A 23,580-nucleotide genomic window follows, 5' to 3' on the forward strand; every position below is an offset into this window, starting at 1 on the left:
TAGCAGTGACACACAGTGGTTTAGTAATCTATCTGCAATGTGCTGTAGGCAGGGAGTGTGCCACTAGTTTTTGCAGAATACCTATGCCACATGAGTCTAATGTGTCTGGCATAAGCTGCCAGTGTGTAAAAAAGTTGATGGTTAAATTGCTTGCAGTAGCAGTGTGACTATTTTTTTCCCCCCTCCGTATACTGTTGCCCTAGGCAAGGAAAATCATATACCTGAGGGGACTTCAGGTGCAACACTGAGTATGATGCATGAAGTTGATACTTTTTTGAAGCATATGAGACTACAAAAAACTAGATGCATGTTCTACGACAAATTTATGCACGCCCTTTATGCAGAGTTTCACTGTTGCCACAAACCTGTGATTAGCTGTTCAAACAGGATCGTTCCTGAATTACATGTGGCTTAGTATTTGCCTCTTAGGGGGTACTGAATCTTCATTTTTTTTTTTTTTTTTTTTTTTTTTAGCTGTGGAGGATCAACTCTTCCATGCTGTCTGAAGGAAAGCCAGTTTGAAACCTGGTGTATGCTGCCAACTGCTCTTGTTTCACCTGTAGCTGGAAGGTGAGGCAAATGCTGTCAGGCTCTGGAGCTGAGTAATGGGAATGCCACTGATTCTTCTGATCAGATAGGTGGCACACCAGGCACTTGCATTAGGCTATACAAGCATTTAACCAAAAAGCCTCTCTCCAATTTAAATGTACTAAGCAGGATCAGTTTGTCGAGGTCTCAGGTGAGCAAATGCTGGAAAAAGAAGCCAAGTGAGTTTTGAACTACTGCTGGTTGGTGAGCCCAGATGCTCTTCTTGGGGATCAGAGTTTAATGCTTGTTTCTGCTCTGCTCAGCTGATAGCAGTGCCACTGCCTAAAGTCAAGACAAAGTGGATTCTCCTAGAAAAGATGGTGAGTGTGACCAGGATCATTAAACAGGTATCTTGCTGAATGGATAAGCTGTTAAGGTAATCATACTTTCAAACTCGATTAATTATCTGTTAAGGAATCTCCATTCAGAGATTTGCTTTAAATTAAAATTGAAGGTTGTTTAGAGTAGAAAATGGTTTGTTTCTTGTATGTCTCTTATCTGCAGCAGAAGTAAATATACCTTGGGGGAAGAGCTTTGGGATGATGCAGAGCCTGCTCAAGGGAGAAGCTACTGACGTACAAGTAGCTGTATAGGTTGATGTCTGCAGGTTCAACAAAAAATTCTGCCTCAGTGAGTTGGTACCATTCCTTTCAGCAACCAGTGGGAGCACATGCTTGTGGCAGAAGTACTTACATGGCCAAATTTGTGGATTAAAGTTTTCAGTATAACCTATGGGCTCAAATTGCATACGGTTGTAAGTTGGGTAGCACTTCAGAGGGGTGAATGTTTCTCTGGTCTGTTTTGTGATGATTTTTTGTTTTCAGTAGTTTAAAAATAAAACAACCCCCTTTGTTGCAAGATACGATTTCTTAGCCTGTGTTCTAATTTGGAACTGGTACAAGGGTAGTTTTCTCATGCTTTATCTGTAGTGAGCAGTGTCTGGGTGGAAGAAAGGAAGTGACTGATGGTACCTCAGGCACTAGAACATCAAGCAAGCCAGTGGGTAGTTGCATGAAGTGGAAACTGTATGACAGTGCCAGCACAGACATTGAGGCAGATGGATGAACTTTTGAAAGGGATCTGGTGACTCAGGAGATGCTGAACAATGTATTGGTCTTCATGCAAAGGCTTTCAGTTTTCACTGAAATGGCCTAAAAGCTTGGCTGGTCTGTGCAAAGCCCAGATGGTATCTCATGCTTGGGTTTGAAAGGGCAATTTCAATGTTTGATCAGAGTCGTAGGAGCCTTTGGTGTTTCATCTCTTATAATCACAAGGAAGTTTTGATACTGTTTGTGGCAGATGCTGTTTGGGTGGCTCAGCAGAGGGGCAGACAAATGGCTGGCCCAACCATGTCCCCCCAGGCCCTCACTCTGCTGTGGGGCACAGCACCTTGGCACTTCAGATGTGTTTGTAACTAATACAAATTCCTCTTGGATTGAACACTCGAGAATGTAACATACAGAAGAAATCGATAGCTGAGTTGTTTTCTATCGTGCTGCTTCTTGCCAATAGACTTTAAGAAAAGGAAAATAAAACTGCTTAGGGGGTGTTCCTCCCTTCATCAGTCATCCTCTGGCAGATCAGGTGGAGAAAAACACAGTGTTTACTTGGTAAGGTCTGTGTAAATGAGGATTAAAGATAGTAAAAATATTTTTCTTGAACATTCTATTACTGAGCATTCACTTTTCTTTTTGTTCATAGCAATTGAGCAAGGGGTTGGGTTTTGGTATTTCTAGGTTTTCTTCCAGCTTGAAATTGCCAAACCTAAAATCACAAGTGCAAGAAAGAAACAAAAACCATCCTCAGAAAGAGAGGCTGAAGCAGTGGAAAGGGAGGAGGAAGAAAGGTATGCAGCAGTGATGGTGCTGTAACTTGCCCTTTGGAACAGAAAATAAAGCTCTCCGTTGGGGGTGCTTTTTTGAGACAGAACAAATTATTACACAAAGTTCAATCTCTGAATCACATCCAGTACAAAGTTCATCTGATATGTTAAATGCAGTTCCACATTTGTAAATGTTCTGAATTTTGTTTGATTGCATCTTTTGAAAGACTACACTGGCAGCAAATAAAATACAATGTGCCAGGTGTTTCTCCTGAGAAAAATAACGATTGCTAGTATGACAGCCTAAATACCAACAGGGTTGTTTTTTTTTTTCTCTAATTCTGCTTTTCTTAGGAATTGTGACTTTGAACATCAGAATTGGCCAATTCATCCTGTGTGGTAGTGGATATTGCTGAAAAATGTGCTTTGGTCATTGCCAAAATAAAAAAAGCATACTGCAAAGATAATCCCCTCTGACCCTCCATAAATCTGTCTTGAAAACTGCCCTTAGTAACAGGACTGTCTGAGGCTGTCTCAGCAGGTTGTCTCCTTGGTTGCACACCACAACCATGTATATGGAGTGATGAACTGGTATTTCTCAAGACTGGTTTTGCCCCTGTCCATTGGATATGCTCACTGTGCAGCCATGCTGGCAAAAGCACTTGAAACCAGACATATCGCTCCAGGCTTTAAGATTCAGAATTAGTCTAAAACTCAGTTAGGTTTCCTGAAATATGTCCACAAAGGAAGGGCAAGGCTACTGCAGGACAGTTTACAATAATAGAGTCTATGTAATTTGGAGGATCCTAGAAACTCCTGCCAAGTAATTGTTTTTCATAGTGCTAAATCTGGAAAGAGATTGGTGGTGCCCATCTTATGAGGAAACACTGAGAGAGTTGAGAGCCTGAAGAGGAGAAGGCTTTGGGGTGATCTAATTGCAGCCTTCCAGTACCTGAAGGGAATCTACAAGAAAGCTTCAGAGGACTTTTTAGAAGAGCACATAGTAACAGGACAAGGAGGAATTACTTCAAAGTGAGAGTAGGTTTAGATTAGATACTAGGAAGAAATTCTTACTGTGGGGGTGGTGAGGCACTGGAACAGGTTGCCCAGAGAAGTTGTAGATACCCCATCCCTGGAAGTGTTCAAAGCCAGGCTGGATGGGGCTTTGAACACCCTGCTCTAATGGAAGGGGGGTTGGAACTAGACATGCTTTTAGGTCCCTTCCAGCCCAAGCCATTCTATAATCTTCATATCACCTGGATTTTGTGCACAAGGGGGATTGTGTTCTCAAATTGCTACTTGACTGCCATGTTCTGGAAAGATTTACTAAAAACTAGACTACTAAAAAATTACTTCTTTATGGCAATAAACTAGATAATGACAATCTTGTCTTCTTGCATTTATTGCCAAGAACTTTTAAGTAGTATAATTTCCCTTCCACATGTTCCTTCCTTCTGTCTTGGGGCTAGGTTTGTCCTCTTTCCAAGGCTGAAGGATAATGCAGGCAGTGTTAATAAATGCACTAGAGAACCAGCTTCTCAAGGTCAGGATTATAGTGGAATTAGGCTTACCCAAAAGTGAAATGAAAGGACTGAGCAGTGAATTTGTTCTCCACTCTGTTACTGTCCTATGACTCTTGGAGCAGAAGAGGCTGTGGAAGCTGTTAGAGCAAGGTTTTTAGAGGGAAAGGAGGACACTGGAGTACCCAGTAATGTGTGTGCTTTTGTAGATGGCTAACAATCAGCCAGCTTGAAATCCTTGTTTTCCTGCCCCACTAGCTGTGTGTGTTTGGTTAGAGTGTTTTAGGAAAGAGAAGAAAAATCCTTCTTACTGTCCTTATGCCCACTGAAACGCAATATTGACCAGACAGGTGTGTATTGCTGTCCCTCCTGCTTCCCGTGGGACATGGGTTGGTAGATTCCAGAGGCTCACCAGCGTGGTGCCCCAGGTCTCTACCATGTGCTTTATTAGAGATATGCAGCTACCTCGTTCTGTTCCTGGGGTCTTGCTTTGTTTGGGCATTTATAGCTTTAATGGTCTTCATGCACCCTTTGTGCCTGCAGAACCCATGGGTGGGATTTTCTTCGTGAGTCTCAACCCTTGCCAAAACTACAAAGTTTTGGAAGTGGCAAACTGAAAAACCTGCATTATGTTTTAGAAGAAAACCATGACTACCTTCTCATATGCTGAATATGACCATGGTGATCATTATACCTGCCCAGATGACAGAGGTGTTGCACTACATTCATTAAAGGTTGAGAAACACTCCTGCTCAAGTGCTGAGGACTGCAACTGTGTAGTCTGATACAGGTACTAGTCTAAGCAGACTGAAACCAACTCCCACATGCAGACTCAAGAATGCCTTTCATGAAGTGCTGGGGTGCTGTCCCACCTGGCTTTTCCTGTGACACACCCCCCTGGGGAATGTGGACCCCCAGGGTCAAAGTTAGGCTCAAGTACATGCTTCCAGATACCATCTCTTCACATCTTAGGGCACCACACCTCCTTCTCTTGAAGACTTCTGTATATGGTAGGACAGGAGAAGAAAGGCCAGCAGGTAGTGTCTCCTCAATCTCAAATCCATGCTTAGACCTCTGTCTCGTTTCTGTCTTGCTGGATTCCTGATGGTCAGAGTCCATCTGCTCTGTCCAGAGAATCTCATCATTAATGCTGGTGTTGTTCTTTTCCTAACTAAAGGGAGCTGGCACGTGTAGCCATGTCCCCCAGGAGAGCTTAATTAGGTATGGCCTTCTGGCTTCAAACTGAGACAGTGTTCAGACTGATGGTTTTTTTCCAGATCTGATTGGCCTAGGAATAGTGTTGAAAGCTGCATTTTAGTTTCAAAAGCACTTAGCTGTCCTACTAAACTGTTAACATTGGCAAGATGCCACCAAATGGAACAGAGTCCAGTTTTGGGGAGGTGGTAGAGCTGCTCTCTTATTTTGTTGGGTTTTATTGAATAACAGCCACAAAAGACCACCTAACACTCATCAAAGTTTTTCTTCCTGATCTGATGAGAGCAGGATGTATTAATAGCATTGAATCTGAGGGAAATGTGGGCTCTTGTCTCCTGTGCTTTTCTCTTTCGTATGTGCCAAGTAAAGGAAGAGGAGAATTCAGAAAATGCAAGGAATTCTTGTGTCACTTTTCTCCCTGCTTGCTTTTAAGCACCAGAGTGAGAAGCTGGTACTTTAGTAGGCTTTCCAGACTTCTGTTCAGAATATAATTATCCCATGACACATTTCACCCTGGTTTTGATACCTTAGGAGGGGGCATCCTCCCCCAGGGGTATTTTGGACTTCTGTTATTCTGTTGGATGACTGTATTTGCTGGTGTTTGTAAAACTCCACTTGCTGTCCTGTCTGTTAGTTGTTCTGTTTCAACACACCTTTAGCTGACCTGTGCTCTAGAGCACTGTTAAACATTGCAAGCATGCTTAAGGAAGGAAAAGAATATTTTTTTTTTTTTTTTTTTTACTTGTAGTGCAGCACTCAAACTTACTGGTGTGGCAGAAGGAGCAGTAGATGTGCTGTGGGTGGTGCTAAACCGGTTTGGAGAGAACTCAGAACAGCATGAAGTGTGGAACTAAAAACTTTATACCATGGTGGGATGGATAAGTTAGCATCTATGTGCTGGCAGAACTTTCTTTTTTTTTTTGTGGGGGAGGGGATGTTAGAGCTTTAAAAGGATTGTGGATTATAGAAGGAGCACTTTGGAAAGTCTTCAAGCCCTTGGAGAAGGCAAAGAAGAAGGTCACCAGAGATGGTTAATAAAGCTTTAGCTGCTGAGCTCGCTAAACATTCTTCCAGTTCAATGGCCTATGCAGAATGATGTGTTTAGTCAATGTTTAATTCCTAAGCAACAAATGGTGATTGTCATACTAGAAGGCACTTGTGGTGTTGACTGAAGCAATGGAGGCCAAGAATTAAAAAGGTCGTGCGAGGAAATCTCTTCTGCAGCCTCAAAGCTCTCACCTTTAGGTCATGTCCCTTCTGAGCAGGAGAAAACAGGGAGAAGTTCATGCTGCCTTAAGGCCAAAAAAGGCTTTCCAGTAAGAAAACAAACCAGCTGTTTAAAAAAAAAAAAATTGACTGTAGGAAAAAAAAAAACAAAAAGAAATGGTAACTGTGGATGGTTGAGGGAAGGCAGGGGAAAGCAGGAAATTAGGAGACATTTACCCTTGTCCTGGTGAAAGGAGAACAGGAATGGATCATGTAGCTGATCAGCAGAGGCAGGCTGTGACTGACAGCAGGAGAGGAAAGGGGAAGCAGCTGAAGTGGCAATCAAAGTTGAGGAGGTTGAGGACTGCCTATATGGTTTGGATCTGGAGAAGAGATGCAGAGAGAACTGCAAACAGTTCCCTCGTGGAGCAGAAGAAGACCTGGATGGGATGTCAGTCAGAAAACTCAAGAAACTTGCTTGTTGGATGAGTCAGAAATGAGAAGAGCCCTCTCAGGTGAGAGACTCTAACCCTGTCTCACCTTCACCCTTCTCCAAGACCTGCCTGCTCCCAAATGGAGATCCTACCTGCCCTCTTAGCAAATACCATGCTCTTTAAAAAACCACAGCCCTTTTGTCTGCACAAAGCACAAACTTCAGTGTGTGTGCAATGTTTCCTGCAGAAGATAATTTGAGGTTACTATCACACACATTAGAGCACTTATCTTGTGTTGGACAACTCAGTACTGAAGAAGGACTGTTGTGGCCTGGTCCACGGGCTCTGAACAGGACTGTTTATCTCCAAGCCTGGCCTGTTTTTGTCTGAAGCTGCTTTTTCCAAGGATTTTGTTAGCTCAGGCTTTGGAAGGGAGGGTGGGAGGAGGGGTGTGTGACATTCCTGCTTCCTATGAAGTCAACTCAAAGCATGTGAAGTTTACAAGTCTGTTTATAAAGATTGGCCCAGGCCAATGGAACTGACTTGGCTGTTGTGCATCTATAGTGGCACACTTCTGCATCAATGCTAGGAGGATCAAGATGATTTGTCCTTTGTCCTTTATTTTCCATGTTCTATACATCAACATGCATAATAGCAATTATTCTGTGCTTTTCTAGCTCTGCTGGGTAAAGTACACTGGGATTTTGTGATGCAGAGAGACTGAGTGCCATTCAAACCACTACACTTTCCAGGTTGTGACTCAGTATTTGGGATTGCTTTGTCTTGAAGACAGAGCTATTACCAATTTGTTTTTTTGGTAGGCTGTTACTGAGCCTGGGCATGTGTAATGCAGACCAGAGTTCTGCTTCAGTTTTAGAAGATTAAGGCAAGATTGAGCAGATTTTCTTTGATCTGCCAAGACCTTCAGTGCTTAACTACTAAGGGAGGGTGAGACTGCAAGCTAATAGCATGGCTTTATTGTGGCCAGGACACACCACTTCTTCCATACTATATATTGACTCCAGCACTGATTTAGTGGGCAGCAGGAATAAGTTTTCACCCACACAATCCCCAGCTGCAGGATGGGTTTAGTTCTAAATAACTGATCTGTGAGGATTTCAGTCTTGGCAATGATTAATTTTGCTGATGAGTTGATGCTCTTGGAAACATGTAGGGCAACTCTGCAAAAGTCACTGTTTATGAGGTATTTGCTGCTTTTTCTTTTCAAATTTTATGCTATTTACCTTCAGGATGAAGAATGAATGCTGTATAAAAGTGGCATGTCCTATGAGCCAGTGTTACTTTGCTCAGTGTATCAGCAGGAGTGAGCTGTTCCAGCAGCCAGGGTGCACATTCCAAAACAATTAGAACAGTTTCATAAGTAAATACTGCTCAGCAGCTGATAAAATGCCTTTCAGATGTCTTTGCTGGTCACTTGAATCAGTTTTACAAAGATCTGCTTTCTTTAATCTTTACGGTCAAATGTGAAAATACTTATTTTGATTTTAACAACTTTTTCATTTAAAAATTGATTTGAATTGAAAGTAGTTCATTTGTCTTGTTGGAACAGCCTGCAACTGAGTCACGGGGAAAAGAAAAGGTGACAATCATGGATTCCCCACCCTGTCTGCTTCCCCAGGGTCCCTGCCCTCTCTGAGCATAACCACACATTGAAATCATTTGATGCTTGGCTTACTGTGAGGGTAAAAACTTCTAGGGAGAAGGAGGAAAATGTGGGAGGGTGGAAACCAAAAAAAGGAGGATTTCCTCTGCCTGTAAACTGATGTACAAAATTGCAATTCGTCTGGGGAGCTCTGCAAACTAAAGCATGCCTGTTTGGTGCTCAGAACGAGCCTGGCTTCAAGCTGCACCACTGATCCCCAGATTTCTTGGATCAGCTTTTCCCCATGTTGTTCCTTGTCATAGAGCTTTGAATTCCCAACCTCAGAGCAGTGGTGTGGTCTCCAGGTCCCCTCAGAGGCCCACCAGCTCTCTGTATTCCCCAACTATGAGAACCCCTAACCTGGAGTACCCTTGGGGTAAAAACAGGAAGTTGCCCATTATGTACTCCAAGCCCAAAGCTAAAAATCTTTTTTCCAGAAGCATTCTTTTAGAAACTAAACAAAATAGTCTCTTAGATGCGGATTTGCTTTTTTCTTTTGTCTCCTGTTTCCCTGATTTTCTTTCTTTCCTGTCCTTTGTACATCTGAGCTAGTGTTACCTTCTCTGGATTGGTTCCTTTTGCTGAATTATAGAAGAGTTTGAGTTGGAAGGGACCTTTAAAGGCCATTGAGTCTAACTGCTCTGCTTTAGGCAGGGACATCTTCAACTGGACCAGGTTGCTCAGAGCCCTGTCCAACCTGACTTTGAATGTTTCCAGGGATGGGGCATCCACCACCTCTCTGGGCAACCTGCTCCAGTGTTTTCCACCCTCATTATAAAAACCTTTTTCTTTATATCTAATCTAAATCAATCCTCTTCTAGTTTAAAACCACTACACCTCATCCTATCACAACAGGCCCTGCTGAAAATTTGTCTTCATCTTTCTTATAATCATAGTCATTAAGGTTGGAAAAGACCTCTAAGATCAAGTCTGACCATTAACCCAGCACAGCCAAGACCCCTTCAGAAGTGAAAAGCCACAATAAGGTCTTCCCAGGAAGAACAACCACAACTCTCTCTGATTGTCCTCGTAGGAGAGGTGCTTCAGCCCTTGGCTCATCAGTGGAAGGCTGGACACTCATTGGAAACTCCAATTGCAAGGATGAAGGAGGCCAAGCATGTGAACGGAGAGTAGGGCTGAGTGCTGAGCCTGAAGAGCTACAGAGAATGGAGGTGGACCTCAAGCAGAGCCAGCTGAAATTCAGCCTGGATGGTGCCTGAAGCCAAACCCCAAATCTGTTTGCTTTGACTGGGTAACTTAAGACCTGCACTTGGATGCTGTGGCCCAGGCCCTGGACAAGCACACAGAGCATTTGTCTGCTTGAGTATGAGGAAAAAATAATCAGCTTTGTCAGTCTAAGTCCCAAGCCTGTCATATAAACACCCTGAACTTTAAATGTATGTGTAGCTCAGTTTCCAGTACAGCATTTGAAAATGTGTCCCCGCTCCAATCCTTCATTCTGATGAATTAAACAGGATTTATAGGGAAGATTTTAAGCATAAAGTTGCCTTTTGTTCTGTACTGAAGCACACAGATAGTAAACATACACAAAGATCTATTTCATTTTGTTCACTCCAGCTAGCAGAAGTAGAACAAGCATTGGTTTGGGTATTTTTGTTTTGTTGGGGGGTTTTGTGTGTGTGTGTGTCTTGTGTTTTGATGTATTTTCTCTGGGAATGGTTGTATGTGGTGTGGTAGCATGAGAAATGTCAGGCAAAGAACTGGGCTTGGCAGTTTTCTGTGGACATCCAGAGAATTGCTGATGGCATGTACCTGGTGAGGTTCCAGATGTGACCAACCATCAGAAGATATTCCTCCTGCCTCTTGTCCAAATGCTTTCCAACACCTAATCCCCTTTCAAGATTGCTTCCAGAACAGCAACTCATGGTTGCACTTGGTGGTGCTCAGTTCTGTTGGAAATCTTGGCCAGCTCTGTCAAGGACCTGAGGCCTGATGTGATATCCAGGTAAGTCCAATCCTGGACTCTTCCTGTCTCCTAAGTCTAAATATAGAATCTGTGTTTTCATGTCTTTTTTTTTTTTTTTTAAATCCTGAGTTAGATTAAATAAGGAATCCTGCTAATTATGCATAGAAATCTTTTTTTATGGCATAGTTGTCTTCTTCAGCTTGAATCAGTTAAAAAAAAAACAAACAAAAAAAAACCCAACCAAACAAACAGAAAAGAATCCAAACAAATATTTCCAGAATATGAGGTGAGTGTGGCTAAAGCTTTCTAATACTTCTGGGCCCTTCAGTTTAGAAGTGTCCTGGTCTTGTTTTACTGTCAGTCAAAACCTAAACAAAATCATAAATTCAACCTTATTCCCACCCCTAAGCTCTACTGTGTTAAAGACAAAGACACAAATTTTACAGGGATAATTTGAGGAGCTTCACAGGACCTTGCTCAGTTTTAAAACCTTGTGAAAAAGCAAGAGGAAGCTTCTATAATTTTGTGTTTAGTTTCAAGCTGGAGTCAGAGCCTTCATAGTATTTTCTGGCTTTGGTTTGGAAAGGGAGTTGCTTTGGCCATTGGCCAGCTGGCAGAGGGGTAGCCTTTGGGCCTCCCCATGGAGCCCTGCTCTCCTCAGGTCAGCAGCTGAGCCACAGTCTGGCCACAAGCAGGAGAGTTGGGTCGTGGCCAATTTGGCATGCTATGGCCCTCCCTGGTAAGGATGCAGCAGGCCAAGACCTTAAGCTCCCAGAATCAGGAAGAGAGTCTGTAATGAGCCTATCTTCACCTCTCTTGGGAACTGGTACTTCCTACCAGCATCAGCATGGAAAGGAGGAGGTGTCTTCATTATGCAGGACTGGATGGGAGGATTTTTGTCTCCATTTCCTAATCCCACACTGAGTGGAAGTCTGCTGCAAAATTAGCTCAGAGTCCTACAACTGAGTGATATTCAGATTTGTACACTTATTAAAATCATATAACATTTTCACCTCAAGAGCATTACAGTCTTCAAACTGAGAACTGTATTCTGGCTGAGGAAGACTGGTCTGTGTTCTGAATACAGCCTTTCTCTGTTGTCAAAATTTTAACTGTTTAAAAAAAAAATTAAAAGTCCTGTCATGCTTCTTAAAATCCATGTGCCCCTTCTATTCCAAAGCTCTTGTGCTGGCACATGGTCCCATGTGATGAGCAATGTAATTTGCCCATGGAGGAGGAACCTCCAAATTCCTCTTACACTACAGAAACATAATCATAGACTGGTTCATCTTGGAAGGGACCTTAAAGGTAATCTAGTTCCAACACTTCTACCATAAGCAGGGATGCCACCCACTAGACCAGGTTGCTCAGGACCCCATCCAACTTGGCCTTGAACACTTCCAGGGATGGGGCATCCACAACTTCTCTAGGCAACCTGTTCCACTGCCTTTCCACTCTCACAGTAAAGAATTTCTTCCTAACATCTAATCTAAATCTTCCCTCTTTCAGTTTAGAATTATTGCCCCTTGACCTGTCACTATCTGCCCTAATAAAAACTCCCTCTCCCTCCTTTTTATAAGCCCCATTAGGGTATGGGAAGGCTGCAACAAGGTCTCCCTTGAAGCCTTCTCTTTCTAGGCTGAACAACCATAGCTCTCTCAACCTGTCTTTGTAGGAGAGCTGTTCCATCCCTCTGATCATCTTCATGGCCCTCCTCTGGGTCTGCTCCACCAGGCCCATGTCTTTCCTATGCTGGGGACACCAGATGGACACAGTATTCCAGGTGGGATCTCACAAAGGCAGTGAAATCCCCTCCCTTAACTTGCTGTCCATGCTGCTTTTGATGCAGCCCAGGATGTGTTTGGCTTTCTGAACTGTGAGTGTACATTGATGGCTTATTTCCAGCTTTCCATCCACAAGAATCCTCAAGTTCTTTTCTGCCAGGCTGGTCTCAATGAACTCTTCTCCCTCCCTGTATCCTGCATGGATACAGGTATTTCCTCAGTATCTGCAGAAGACTAGCAAACAGTGTGCTAAGGAAACTCAAATGGTGTAATGCTTCCACAAAAACTATTAGCCAGCTGAGGTGCTGAGTCAGCATTAAAAACGCCCTATGGAAGCCTGTACTAGTGATAATCAAAAAGAGAAAATGCTTCATGGCGTGACAATGTCTTCACTTCTCAGGGAAGCCAGGAGCAGCTTCTCAGTCACATAGTGCCCTCAATGCCTGAACACTTCTCATAACTCGTCACCAAGTTAGGAAAAAACCAGCAAAAATCAATTTTTTTTCTGAGTTTCTGCTTTTACTTTTTCAACATGTTGAAAAATCCCTGCTTTTCCCACCCCCTTAAATGAAGATTTGGTCCATGTCTGCATCACCCACGTGGTGTTATTTTGCACTTGCTCTGTGTAAAGCTAAGTAACTCCATCTTCAGCTGGAATGGTAGGAAACTGCTTGCTTTTTCCCATGTCCCAGATGCTTGTAGTTTCAATGTGCATTGATAACGGGAATCTTGAATATCTGGGTTCCTGTGAAACAGCTGTATGCTTCTCAGATGTGGCAGGTCACAAAGCAGAGAGTGCTGGAGGACAAGATGTATTTGTGATGGTTGATGGGCAGAGGAAAATGAAGTCAGAGTTACCTCCCGAAGAAGTCTTTGCAATGATGTTTCACATGTAGATACAGGTTATTCATCCTATCCTTTCTCCCTTAAATGCCTAATAATTTTCTCCTTTAAACAAACATATCTGACCACTCCTTAAGAAGGAGAATAGTGGAGTTCAATGAGAGGCCAGAACTAAAATCCTCTGAGACATTCAACATGTTACGTAAACTAGTGGATTCCTTCTTGTGTGCATTTCAGGAGAGTGCTTGTCTGTAATCTGGAGAATGTCCTTTCAGTATCTGTTGGGGAATCGCACCGTTTTTATTTTGGGTGAAGTTTAACACTGTTTTCTTCAGTATTGCTTCCTACTGCTGCTTTCAGGCCTGGTCTCCTACCGCTTCATCTCCTTAAAGCTCACTTGTGTTCCAAACTACTTTTCTAGAAGTTAAGTATTCGAGGGAAAAAAAGTAATAAAATGAAGGCCTTGCAGCACCCTCTGATTTTTAAGAAAAGGTTAACAAATCCAAAAATAGCTCCTCAAAGCTATGGGCGATTTCAGGCCAGGTTTGCATTTTTCAGATTCTTGCTTTACCTTATTTGGCCATGCAAAATGGGATTCAGCAGTCCCCGGGGACTTTGCTGTGCAGAGATCAGGCTTTGTTAAGAAGAAAGTATGTGCTTTTTCCTTGGGAGACACATGGCTAAATATGGGCTGTGTTAATAACAAATGAGTCTGTTTTCTGGCAGAGTTACAGATTCCCAACCTCCCTCAAGTTAAAAAGGCAGGCATGCAGCAGCCCTTTAACATCAAGCTTCGAGTCTGACAGCGACTGCATTGAAAGGTGGGGGGGAGTGGAAGGATGTGCCAACATCCGGCAATCATGCAGCTTGTCTTGATTTCAGTGAGAAGTAGTTTGGGTACAAAATAGCTACAGTGTTCTAAAACAACTTGAAATGAAACTGAAGCAGCCAGAGAATGAGAGTCAAATGATTTTTGTGAGCTTGAGGCTGTATTTCATATTTTTTTCTTTTTTTTTGCTATGTTTTTCTTTTTTTCTTTAATAGTCTTTCCTGCTCACAACCATTCTCCATCTGAAAAATACAAGAAGACAAAACATAAGGTGGCCAAATAGTATGCATAGCTTTAGGGAATAAATATTGACTTAAGATCTGATATTGGTGAAGTGATACGATTGAGGTGTGCCTTATAAAGTGTAGCTCTTGGGACAGGAGCAGTATCAGATTAAAAATCGCTGCTGACTGCATGCTTTATTTACTTATTCAAAAGGATTCTGACTAAAATATTGTACCTCAGTGCTTTTTTAGGCATGAAACCTGTTGATGTAAGGTGAAGAGTGTAAGGCATACAGCAATGGAGAAGCATCGGTGTATTAAAGTATGTGTTGTATAAAGCATTAATTGTATAACCACTTTTTTTTAAAAAAATCTAACAACAAGGTTGAGGAATTCTTGCAGGAACAAGCCAGAGGCTGTCAGGGAGTCATCAGGACTGGAGCAGTTGTTAAGGAAAAGGTGTAGGTAATGAAAGAGCTCCTACTGCTTGCTTGGGCACTGCTGATGGGACAATATGAACTAGATCCTCATGCTAGTTGAACAGTTTCAGCTCTTCAGAAATGGTTACAGGCCAAAGTCCTTATAGATCATAGGATCATAGAATCCTAGAATCAGCTGGGTTAGAAGGGACCTCCGAGATCATCTAGTCCAACCCTTGATCCAACATCACTGCAGTTACTAGACCATGGCACTAAGTGCCACATCCAGTTTCTTCTTAAAAACCTCCAGGGATGGAGAATCCACTACTTCCCTGGGCAGCCCATTCCAATGTCTGATTACTCTCCCTGTAAAGAAATTCTTTCTAATATCTAACCTAAACCTTCCCTGGCACAACTTGAGACCATGCCCTCTTATCTTGCTGATAGTTGCCTGGGAAAAGAGATCAACCCCCACCTGGCTACGACCTCCTTTCAGGGAGTTGTAGAGAGTATAGAGATGATTCTCTACTCACAAAAAAAAAGAAAAAAAGGCAAGCCAACTCAGAAAAAAGACAGCAAAAGTTTAACTTTTCTATTAAGTTGGGACTTGAGGTGAATCATGGAGGAAAGGCAGAGAGAGTACGTCCCAATGAGAATAGGAAGGCATTACATCTCAAGCTCAGTTGCTTCATGAGCTTACTATGCAGGTGACGAAAACATGAATTATCTGAAATGCTTCTTGAAGATGTTGAGAACAGGACAGCCAGAAAAGCTTACAGGCATGCTAATGACATGGTGCCTGTCAGTGTGGCTGCGTCATGAAGAGAAGCAGATGGGGGACAGTTGCACCACAGTTGCAGCCCTGTCTTCATATCTGTTCCTGAGAAAGTAATTTTAAACTTGCCACAGTCTCCTTGTGTGTTTATATATTACCACCTGGATTATACAAATATTTTGACTAGAGAGCTGGTGGAAATTTTCTTGTAGGAAGAGTCTTGCAGAAAAGGATTTTATTGAAAAAATAAAAATTTCACATGAAAAAGGAAAACTTCTCCTGGGACATTGCTTTGGAGTGTTCTTGCTCTCTCTGTTCAAAATATTTTCCATGAAAAGAGAAGGATTTTAAAGTTAAGGAGTCTTGCTTTCAGATTTCCTTTAATATTTGTACTTTGTGGTGGGATGTAGGGGACTATTGGTTCCCATAAGTGTTGTGTGGATTCAAGACTTGGCATACCTTTGAACATGTGCAGTGTTACAAAACCGTTGTTATTTTTGATGTGAATGACATTCTCAGTCATCTTGTAAATAGTTTTGAAAGCCACAGAGCAAAGAGCTCCAAAACACCAAGTGCATTTGCACATCCAAGAGCAACTACTGACCACTGTTTTTTTTTGTTTGGTTGGTGGTTTTTTGCTGGGTTTTATTGTTGGTTGGTTGGTTGGCTTGTTTTTCGGCGCTCAGGTTTGTACCTGAATATTTTACTTTGGTTGGAGTTGAAGGTGGTTCAGGACTATCTCAAGTTATGCTGCAACTTTTCCTTACAGCTGGTGCTGTTTTTTTACACCACTGGGGCATGATGGTAAGCTGACATTAGGAGAAGGTAACTGTCACTTTTGAGGACTGATTTCACTTGGCTGTATGCTTGCCCTAATCTGGAAATGTGTGACCAGTTCAGGAGTCTGCTCTGAAGTGAAGTCCTGAGGTGGCTGGAGACTGAAGGACTGAGAGCTGAATATAGTTCAAGTCCCCTTAAAATGGTGGCTCATCTTGCTCTCTACGGCCTGTACCCAAGGCTAGTGAATTTAACTATTCCTTCTGCATCCTATCTACGGACAACTAACAGGATTTTGATAAGTTATATCTTCTCATCCACTTGGACACTGTCAAGACACTAAGTACCTGTGCAAACGTGGGGATGCAGCAGGCTTTTCACAGGGGCAAGATCTGAGCAGGAGCCAATCCATTCCTCAGGCTTGGGCAAGACGTGCTGCAGAAAAGAAACCACTCCTGGAGCCCCTGTGGGCTTTTTAGTAAGATTCAGTAATGCAGTTATCAGATTTCTGTAATACTGATGTTATCGCTGTTCACGCTGCCTGTGTTTTGAATCTGAGCACCGCCCACGTTCTCAAAGCATGGTTTGTGAGGCTTCCACCGCCGGCTGGCTGTGTCCACGTACTGGGGTATGCTGGGACAAGGCTGGGATTCATGCCTGAAATGCCTGGTGCATACCAACAAACCCACTCCCACTGCCTGTCTGTTTGGAGGAGGCACTGGCAGACCAAAGGACACTCGTGGCCTCCGATAAGTTAATTACTGGTGGCTTAAATGTTTATAGGGTGGAATGTGCCTCCCATTCAGCATCTGACCTGTGCTAAGAAGCTGCCTTGGACATGTTGTTTCATGGGTAAATGGTTTAAAGTGTCTGTGCAAAGTAGAAAGATGTTTGAATGATGTGTTATCAGTGCTCCTTTATAACACTGAACCTTCTTTAGTGTCCATTTCAAAGTACGAATAAGCCCAGTGCATTGAAGCTCACCCAGCACAAGGGCTCCTCTGAAGCAACCGTGTAGCCCCTTCAAACCCTGTATTTTGTAATTGTGTTGCTGCTAATTACAAGGTAGTCATTGTTTATAACCTCATCTACCCTTCCGGCTTCCTCTCGGAAGAACGGGCACGGCTCCATCTCCCCAAGGCAGCTGGAGGCAACGTGCTGTGGATGGTGGTGGTTGGTGGCACCAGCCAAAGCATGACACTTGAGAGGGGAATGTCTGCGTTGGGATCCAGCTCTTGCCCTTCAGATAGTCCTAACCACGAGCAGAACAGGGAGGAACAACCTGTCATGTGGAAGGGGAGGCTTGCAGGATGAGCAGTAGCCTTGGGGAATGAGATCTTGTGCAATGTACAAACCCCCCTTTATTCTGTAGTAAAGTAGAATATGAACTCCAGGCAGAATAGTTGATTGGAAACAACTCCATGGACAATTGAGTGTTGGATTCTTGAATCAGGGAATAGTTTTGATTTTAGTTTTCTGAAAAAAAAAAAAAAAACCTTTTCAGGAAATGAAAAGAAAGAAGGGAAGCATGCTTTTCTTTTGGAAACAACAATGAGGGTTTTGGATTATCAGATAGCAGCTGTATTGATGCAGACACAATAGCTGTCTGTCAAGAGTATGCAGACAGCTTAAGGACGAAATTGCACTGCTCCCAGCAAACACTGGCATCTACTGTGGGAGGAATTGATGATGGCTGTGGATGAGGCACCTCCTGAATGGAAAGTTTCTGCAGCATTACAGCTCAACATGCTTGGAAAAGTTTTGATGAAAACACTTTCTGTAGAATAGAAAATGCAATTCTATCAAAACTAAAACACCTTCTATGAAATTGTGGATCTTGAAAAAAAATTATTTGGCAAAAATTGGAGTGATTACTTTCCTCTTTTTGGAGGAAATGAAATGTCTATACCCCATCAATCATGTTTTGGGAAAGTTTCATTTGGTTTGTTGAAGAGTATACTCGACCCCAACTGCATTTTGTATTTTAAGATGCATTTGAAAGCGAAGAAAAAATGTTTGAGACAAGGTTTCCCTTGATTGAAACTGGAAATGTGACTCTAAAAAAGATTTTTACTGGTCTTACTCAGAATTGGGAATTTCCCAGCCTTTCACGCTTGTTAAGACTGAATTATTCCTAAATATCATGATGTTTTTCAAGAACAGACACTGATTCTTGACTGGCTTACCCACAATAAATCATTAAATCCATATAGCTACAGAGCTGCTAAAGAGTCCCCAGGACACTAGTCTTTCATTTAGGCTGCTAAGCTCTAGACTTGAAATAGCCTCCTGCTCTCCAGTCACAGAGTTTTGGCAGGACCTTATCCTACCATAGGGGAGGAGGAATAGGCAGAGGAGACATAACCAACCCAACATCACATCTGAGCTTGATTTGCTTTAGACTCCCAGGAAGAAAAAACAACACAAACGGTGCAGCCCTGGTAAGCTGTATGAGATCAAAACCCCAGAGGGGCAGATGGGGTGGCTTTTTGTCAATGTGACTGTGCTCATGCTCAGGTGTCCTGGGCCCCTTGTCTCCCTCTGATACCTGGTGGATCCACCCAGTCTGCTGTCTCTCAGGGGTGGTTAACATGGTAAGGTACAAAAAAGGGGAAGAGGGATGGAGGTGGCTGTAAACACTGAAACAGCACCCATGAGAGACCCTGCAGGTCTGTGACTTGCTTTCTCCATTCTTCTGTGGAAAATGGCATTTGGAATGGGTTGATGGTTATATTAGTGTTATGGCAGGGCACCTGTGTACAGACCTCATGTTGTAGCTCGTGCTGGATGGAGCTCTTATTCTGGGCTTTGTTCACATTGTGCTGCTGAAAGTAGAGGGAGCAGCAACCTTAATGGAGAAGCAGAGCTTTTTCCAGAGCTGAACCTTGGGGGAGCAATGCAAGCATCTGCTAGAGGTGCTGCTGGGGAAGAGTGGGGAGTGTGAATAGGACTCCCTTTCAGTACCTTCCTGCGACATAAGGGAACGTACTTAAAAATTATCACATTTGTGGGCACTTCTTTGACTTCTTGATATGCTCAGAAGCACAGGAAAGATAACAAGGAGGAGGGTCTTCTGTTGTGCTGTAGTGGTCCTGGAGGATACCATGGTCAGATGGAAAAACTGTGAGATTAAAAGATTCAAAGTATGTTTTTGATGGGGAAATGAAGTCTGAGAGACAAATCAGGAGTGGGAAGGAGAAACCCCTGACCGGCATACATTGCTTTAGAAGGAGTCAGTGAAGGTTCCCTGGCAGCAGGGCCACTGTCCTCCAGCAGATTGGAAAATTATTATGGACTGAGCAATAAGCAAAACACAGGGCCTGGGAAAGGGCATGTTGTTCTTCAGTAGGGTTTGAGAGTTATTTCTCTCTCTCTATTCCTGTCTTGCATAAATACTTTACACTGGCACCAACCGGTTACAGCCAGTGTTGCATATTTTTCATCCATCAGCTTTTTGAAAATGTGACAGAGAACTGCTTAGATCTGAAATTTAAGGTTAATTTTAAAATTGGGAGAAGTGGCTGCTTTTGTGCGTAAGGAAAATATACACAAAAGAAGCCTTTGTGTAAAGGAAATGTTTTAGTACACTTATTTTTAAACATGTTACGGCATTGTAAAGTGGTGCGAATCAAGTGTGATTCTCACATTGTACCCAGAAATAGGAAAGGCTCTATGGAAGAGTCAGATAACACTGAAATTTAGAAGGTTAAGCGAGAAGCAAAAAGAGGGTTAATGCAAGTAAACATTAATGTGATTTCTAGGGACGCAGAGCTGTTTGATCAGACCTGGTACTGTATCTGCATGTCTTTTTCTGTCTGAAAACTGTTTGTATCTGTTGTGCAACTTTGATTAAGTGTGATAGAGGGAGGAAGGTACTCAGTGTAATTAATTTCTGTCAATGAAATGCAATGAAAGGGTGGAGAAGCCACTGCCATCCCCCAGAGAGAGCTTAGAGGTGATTGCAACCTTTCATAGACACCAGAGAATCCCTGCAGGGCAGCCCTTGTGAATGCCTCTGCTGCAGGGAGAGCCACCTTGGGAGGTTGCAGATGTTCCACCTTTGTGCTGGGGTAGGCTCTACTTTTTTAGCATATTTACTGAAAACATTTGTAGTGGTGTAGTCACACAGCGATGTGCTGAGCAAAGCCCTGTTTGCTGGAGAATGGAGATGGTAGAGCGTGGCAATGGTGATGGGTGCTGACCCCCCCATGCAAGTCCAAAGTTAACACATTCCCAAACACAGAGCTAAGATTGCTCAGTTGTCTGAATTCCTATCAGCAACATGGCAGAGAGGGAAAATTCTGCCTCTAGCAACAAATGTGAAGTCAAGATGTGCAAATTCCCACCTTGGGGATTGCTTCTTTAGGGTATAAAATGGTTATTAAATTGCAGAGATTTAAGGCTACTTCTGTGTTTAAAAGTTCTGTAAATGTGTAAAAAAAAAAAATGAAAATGAGGGGGGAAAAGAAAGTGTGGCTTTTACAAAATTGCATTTCACAGATGCAAACTGTGACATGTTTCTGCAGGTTTTTCCTAGTACTGGTTTCCCATTACTAGCTGGTGGAGTTGTTCACTGGACCTGCTAAGGAGAGGTGCAATTTAGAAGTCCTGCATAACTTGATTCTCAAGCATCTCATTGAAGGGCTCGGTTTCAGAGCACTCATTTCTTCTTGCCATGGGGGTTGGCCATGGCTGCTTTCAGGTGGCATGTGTGACTGCAGATTTTCAGTGGGAGAGGACAACTCTTTGGGAGGGGTAAAAATTAATTCTTGCCAACATGTAGTGGCTTGTCAGGAGTGTTGGATGATGAGCCTGATTTTGGTACTGAATCTTCCTTACAGCTGATCTAAGTCTCATCTTTGTGTTTGCAGGGAAAAAACCTGCTCCAAAGTGTCCTGTAGACTGTGAGGGTGGGACGTGACAGTGCTGGGATAATACTCAATATGAATGAACTTCAGGTATCCCACACTATGGTGGCCAAGTCATGAAATGGCATAAAGCCTATTCTTTAACAAGCAGAGCTTGCATATTCCTGATGATGGCCAAAATAGGAATATGTTGCTGTGGCAGGAAATCCTCTTAAAGCAGTGGTACAGTGTAAATGGCAGTTTTGCTGCTGACAGTTTTAACTGTGGAAAAACTGTGCCCTCTTTAAAGATTCTCAGAGAGGCCAAGTGACTATAGTTCATTTCCTATACTGTGGAAGTGATGTGTTAGCCATTTTATTTTATGGAGGAATATGTAATGGTGTTAAAAATTTGGCTTTAGCAAAATAGGAAGACTTATGGAACATTGAAGTTTACAAGTGAAGGAAAAAATCATAGGGAATTGCAGTAGGCAGTTTTTAAATCTCCTTGAAACTGTAATGTTCTAAAAGTTTTTGTTATGACAAGGTGCCTCTTCATTTCCAGGTTTAAATGCCTTTTTGAAGGCAAAGATAATTGTTCTTTCATGCAAATCAAATGACCATGCTTACTTTGGTCTTCAAAGTGAAAGATCCACCAACCAGTATTAACAAGAAATGGTGTTATTAGAGTCAACAAGAAATAGTTTCTGCAATGCCATGCTTGACTGTAGAAGAGAATAGTACAACTGTAAGCAATAAAACAGAATACTACTGCAAAAGGGGCTAATTAAGCGGTTTTGGAAATCCAGATTTTGAGTTTCTCTGAGACTTGCATGATGGAATTTTGTGTGTGTCAAATAATAATTTTAGATCCAGACCACTTAGATCCTTGGTTTTATTGTGCTGTTATAACGCCCTTGGAAATTAATGGGAAATAAAACTGAGCATGTGCAGACCATGTTGATCATTGACACTATCAACTGATGTTTTTCAGCTTAAGCTGTACTGTATTTTGGCACTGTTCCTTTCCTATTCTTTTTATGTTTGGTTTTTTGGTTTGGTTTTTTTTTTTTTGATCCTGGCTTCACTGAAACTGGTCAGACCCTAAGCCTTCACACTTAGGGATGAAATTCTTACACTCTGCCTTTTGCAAGGTGCGGCAAGCAAAAATGTTTTTGTTCCATCCAGCACAAACACCAGACATTAGCTGGCTGTGTGTGTGTGAAGGGTAGCAGGATCTGGCATGCAAAGGAGCAGTGACTGCCTGTGAGGTGGGATTGCTCCTTGTAAGCACTGCAGGCATGCCCTTGGTCTGCAGTTAGTGTGGAGTGGGTAGTCAGCCAAAATCCCTTGAACTGGGGAAAAACCCAAATTTTGTATGATGCAGCAGCAAATCAGTCCTCTCTGGTCCTCTTGATTATAATGAAGGTGGTGAAGCACAGGAATAGGTTACCCCAAGGTGTTGTGGATGCCTCACAAATGAGAGTGTTCAAGGCCAGGTTGGATGGGGCTTTGGACAACCTGATCTACTGGAAGGTGTCCCTGCCCACAGCAGGGGGGTTGGAACAGGATGATCTTCAAAGATTGCTTTCAATTCAAACCATTCTGTAACCCTATAAAGAGCATTCTGGGGCCTGTCCTTCAAGGGGATAGTAGAAATACATAGGCAATGACTGACCCGATTTGCTTCAGAGACAGCTTGGGAAGATATATTAGGAGAACAGGTTTTGGAAGAGAGGGTAAAATGTGGCTGTGTCTTCTGAGAGAGAACATGAGATACTTGTCACTCTTCCTATTCTGCTTGGTAAATCCATGCTTGCTGAAGATGTTTTAATCTGCGGCTTTTCAGTCAGTCCTCTGCAGAGGGGAGCAGTTTGATCATCCCTTTTCAACACCACAGTAGTTTACATCAGTCTTTAAAAGATGATACAGCAAATGTGAATGTGTCCTTTATTAATCAAACCCTCTTACTAAGTGTTGTTATTGTCTTGCTTGATAAGCCTTGGGAAATATGATATAATCAAACAGTGGATCAGGAAAGTGCTCTTCAAGTGCTAGTCAGGCTCATTATCCAAGTGAAGGAATTCATCAGAGAGGCCTCACGTCAGTTAGTATTTTTCCTGATGACCTGGACGATGGAACAGTGATTCATGATTAAATATATTTGAAAATGGAAAATTTGAGATGGGAGTGGGGCTCAGGAGTTCTAGGCAACAAGTTTCTGGTTCAAAATAACTGAAAGAAACTGAAAATATTATTTGAAAATAGCTTATAGTCCAGGGAAGACAAATGTGAATTTCTGTATTGTAACAAGTCATAACTTTTCAGTTGGTTACAAGGTGGGAAACAAATGGATAGACTGCAATTCTGCAGAAAAAGATCTAAAAATGACAGTGACTGAGGTGATATATATATTATCAATAATATATATTATCAGTTATTCCACAAGGGTAAACAGACAGAGATGATAGGACATGCAAAGGGATCATACTCCCTGTGGAGGTAATAGTGGTAAGACCAATTGGAGAGGCTTGAAAAGAATAAGACAGACCAGGGTCCTATACCATGAAGAGAAATGTATGGGGTTGTGTAATTTAAGTGATGGTAAAGCTGAAAGAAACCAAATGAGTTTTGTGAAGATAAAAGCAATACTCTGTTCTCTGGTCCACGGTGGCCAGAAGAGGAATTAAGATGGTTTCACTGAAAGT

At 42.5% G+C, this 23,580-nt stretch overlaps 1 long non-coding RNA gene across 1 annotated transcript in view; it reads left to right on the forward strand.

Annotated features, from left to right (window-relative positions):
- The first annotated feature begins 275 nt into the window (after nucleotides 1-275).
- The window catches only part of LOC127467751 (uncharacterized), a 41,474-nt gene continuing 18,169 nt past the window's right edge, over nucleotides 276-23,580 (forward strand). Inside the window, exon 1 of the long non-coding RNA XR_007903278.1 lies at nucleotides 276-570. This is a non-coding gene — a long non-coding RNA (uncharacterized LOC127467751). The remainder of the gene's footprint in view (nucleotides 571-23,580) is intronic.

Source organism: Manacus candei, unplaced genomic scaffold (genome assembly GCF_025592945.1).
Source record: "Manacus candei isolate 608988 ecotype Guabito, Panama unplaced genomic scaffold, ASM2559294v1 h1tg000014l, whole genome shotgun sequence".
In the NCBI taxonomy this organism is placed as follows: domain Eukaryota; kingdom Metazoa; phylum Chordata; class Aves; order Passeriformes; family Pipridae; genus Manacus; species Manacus candei.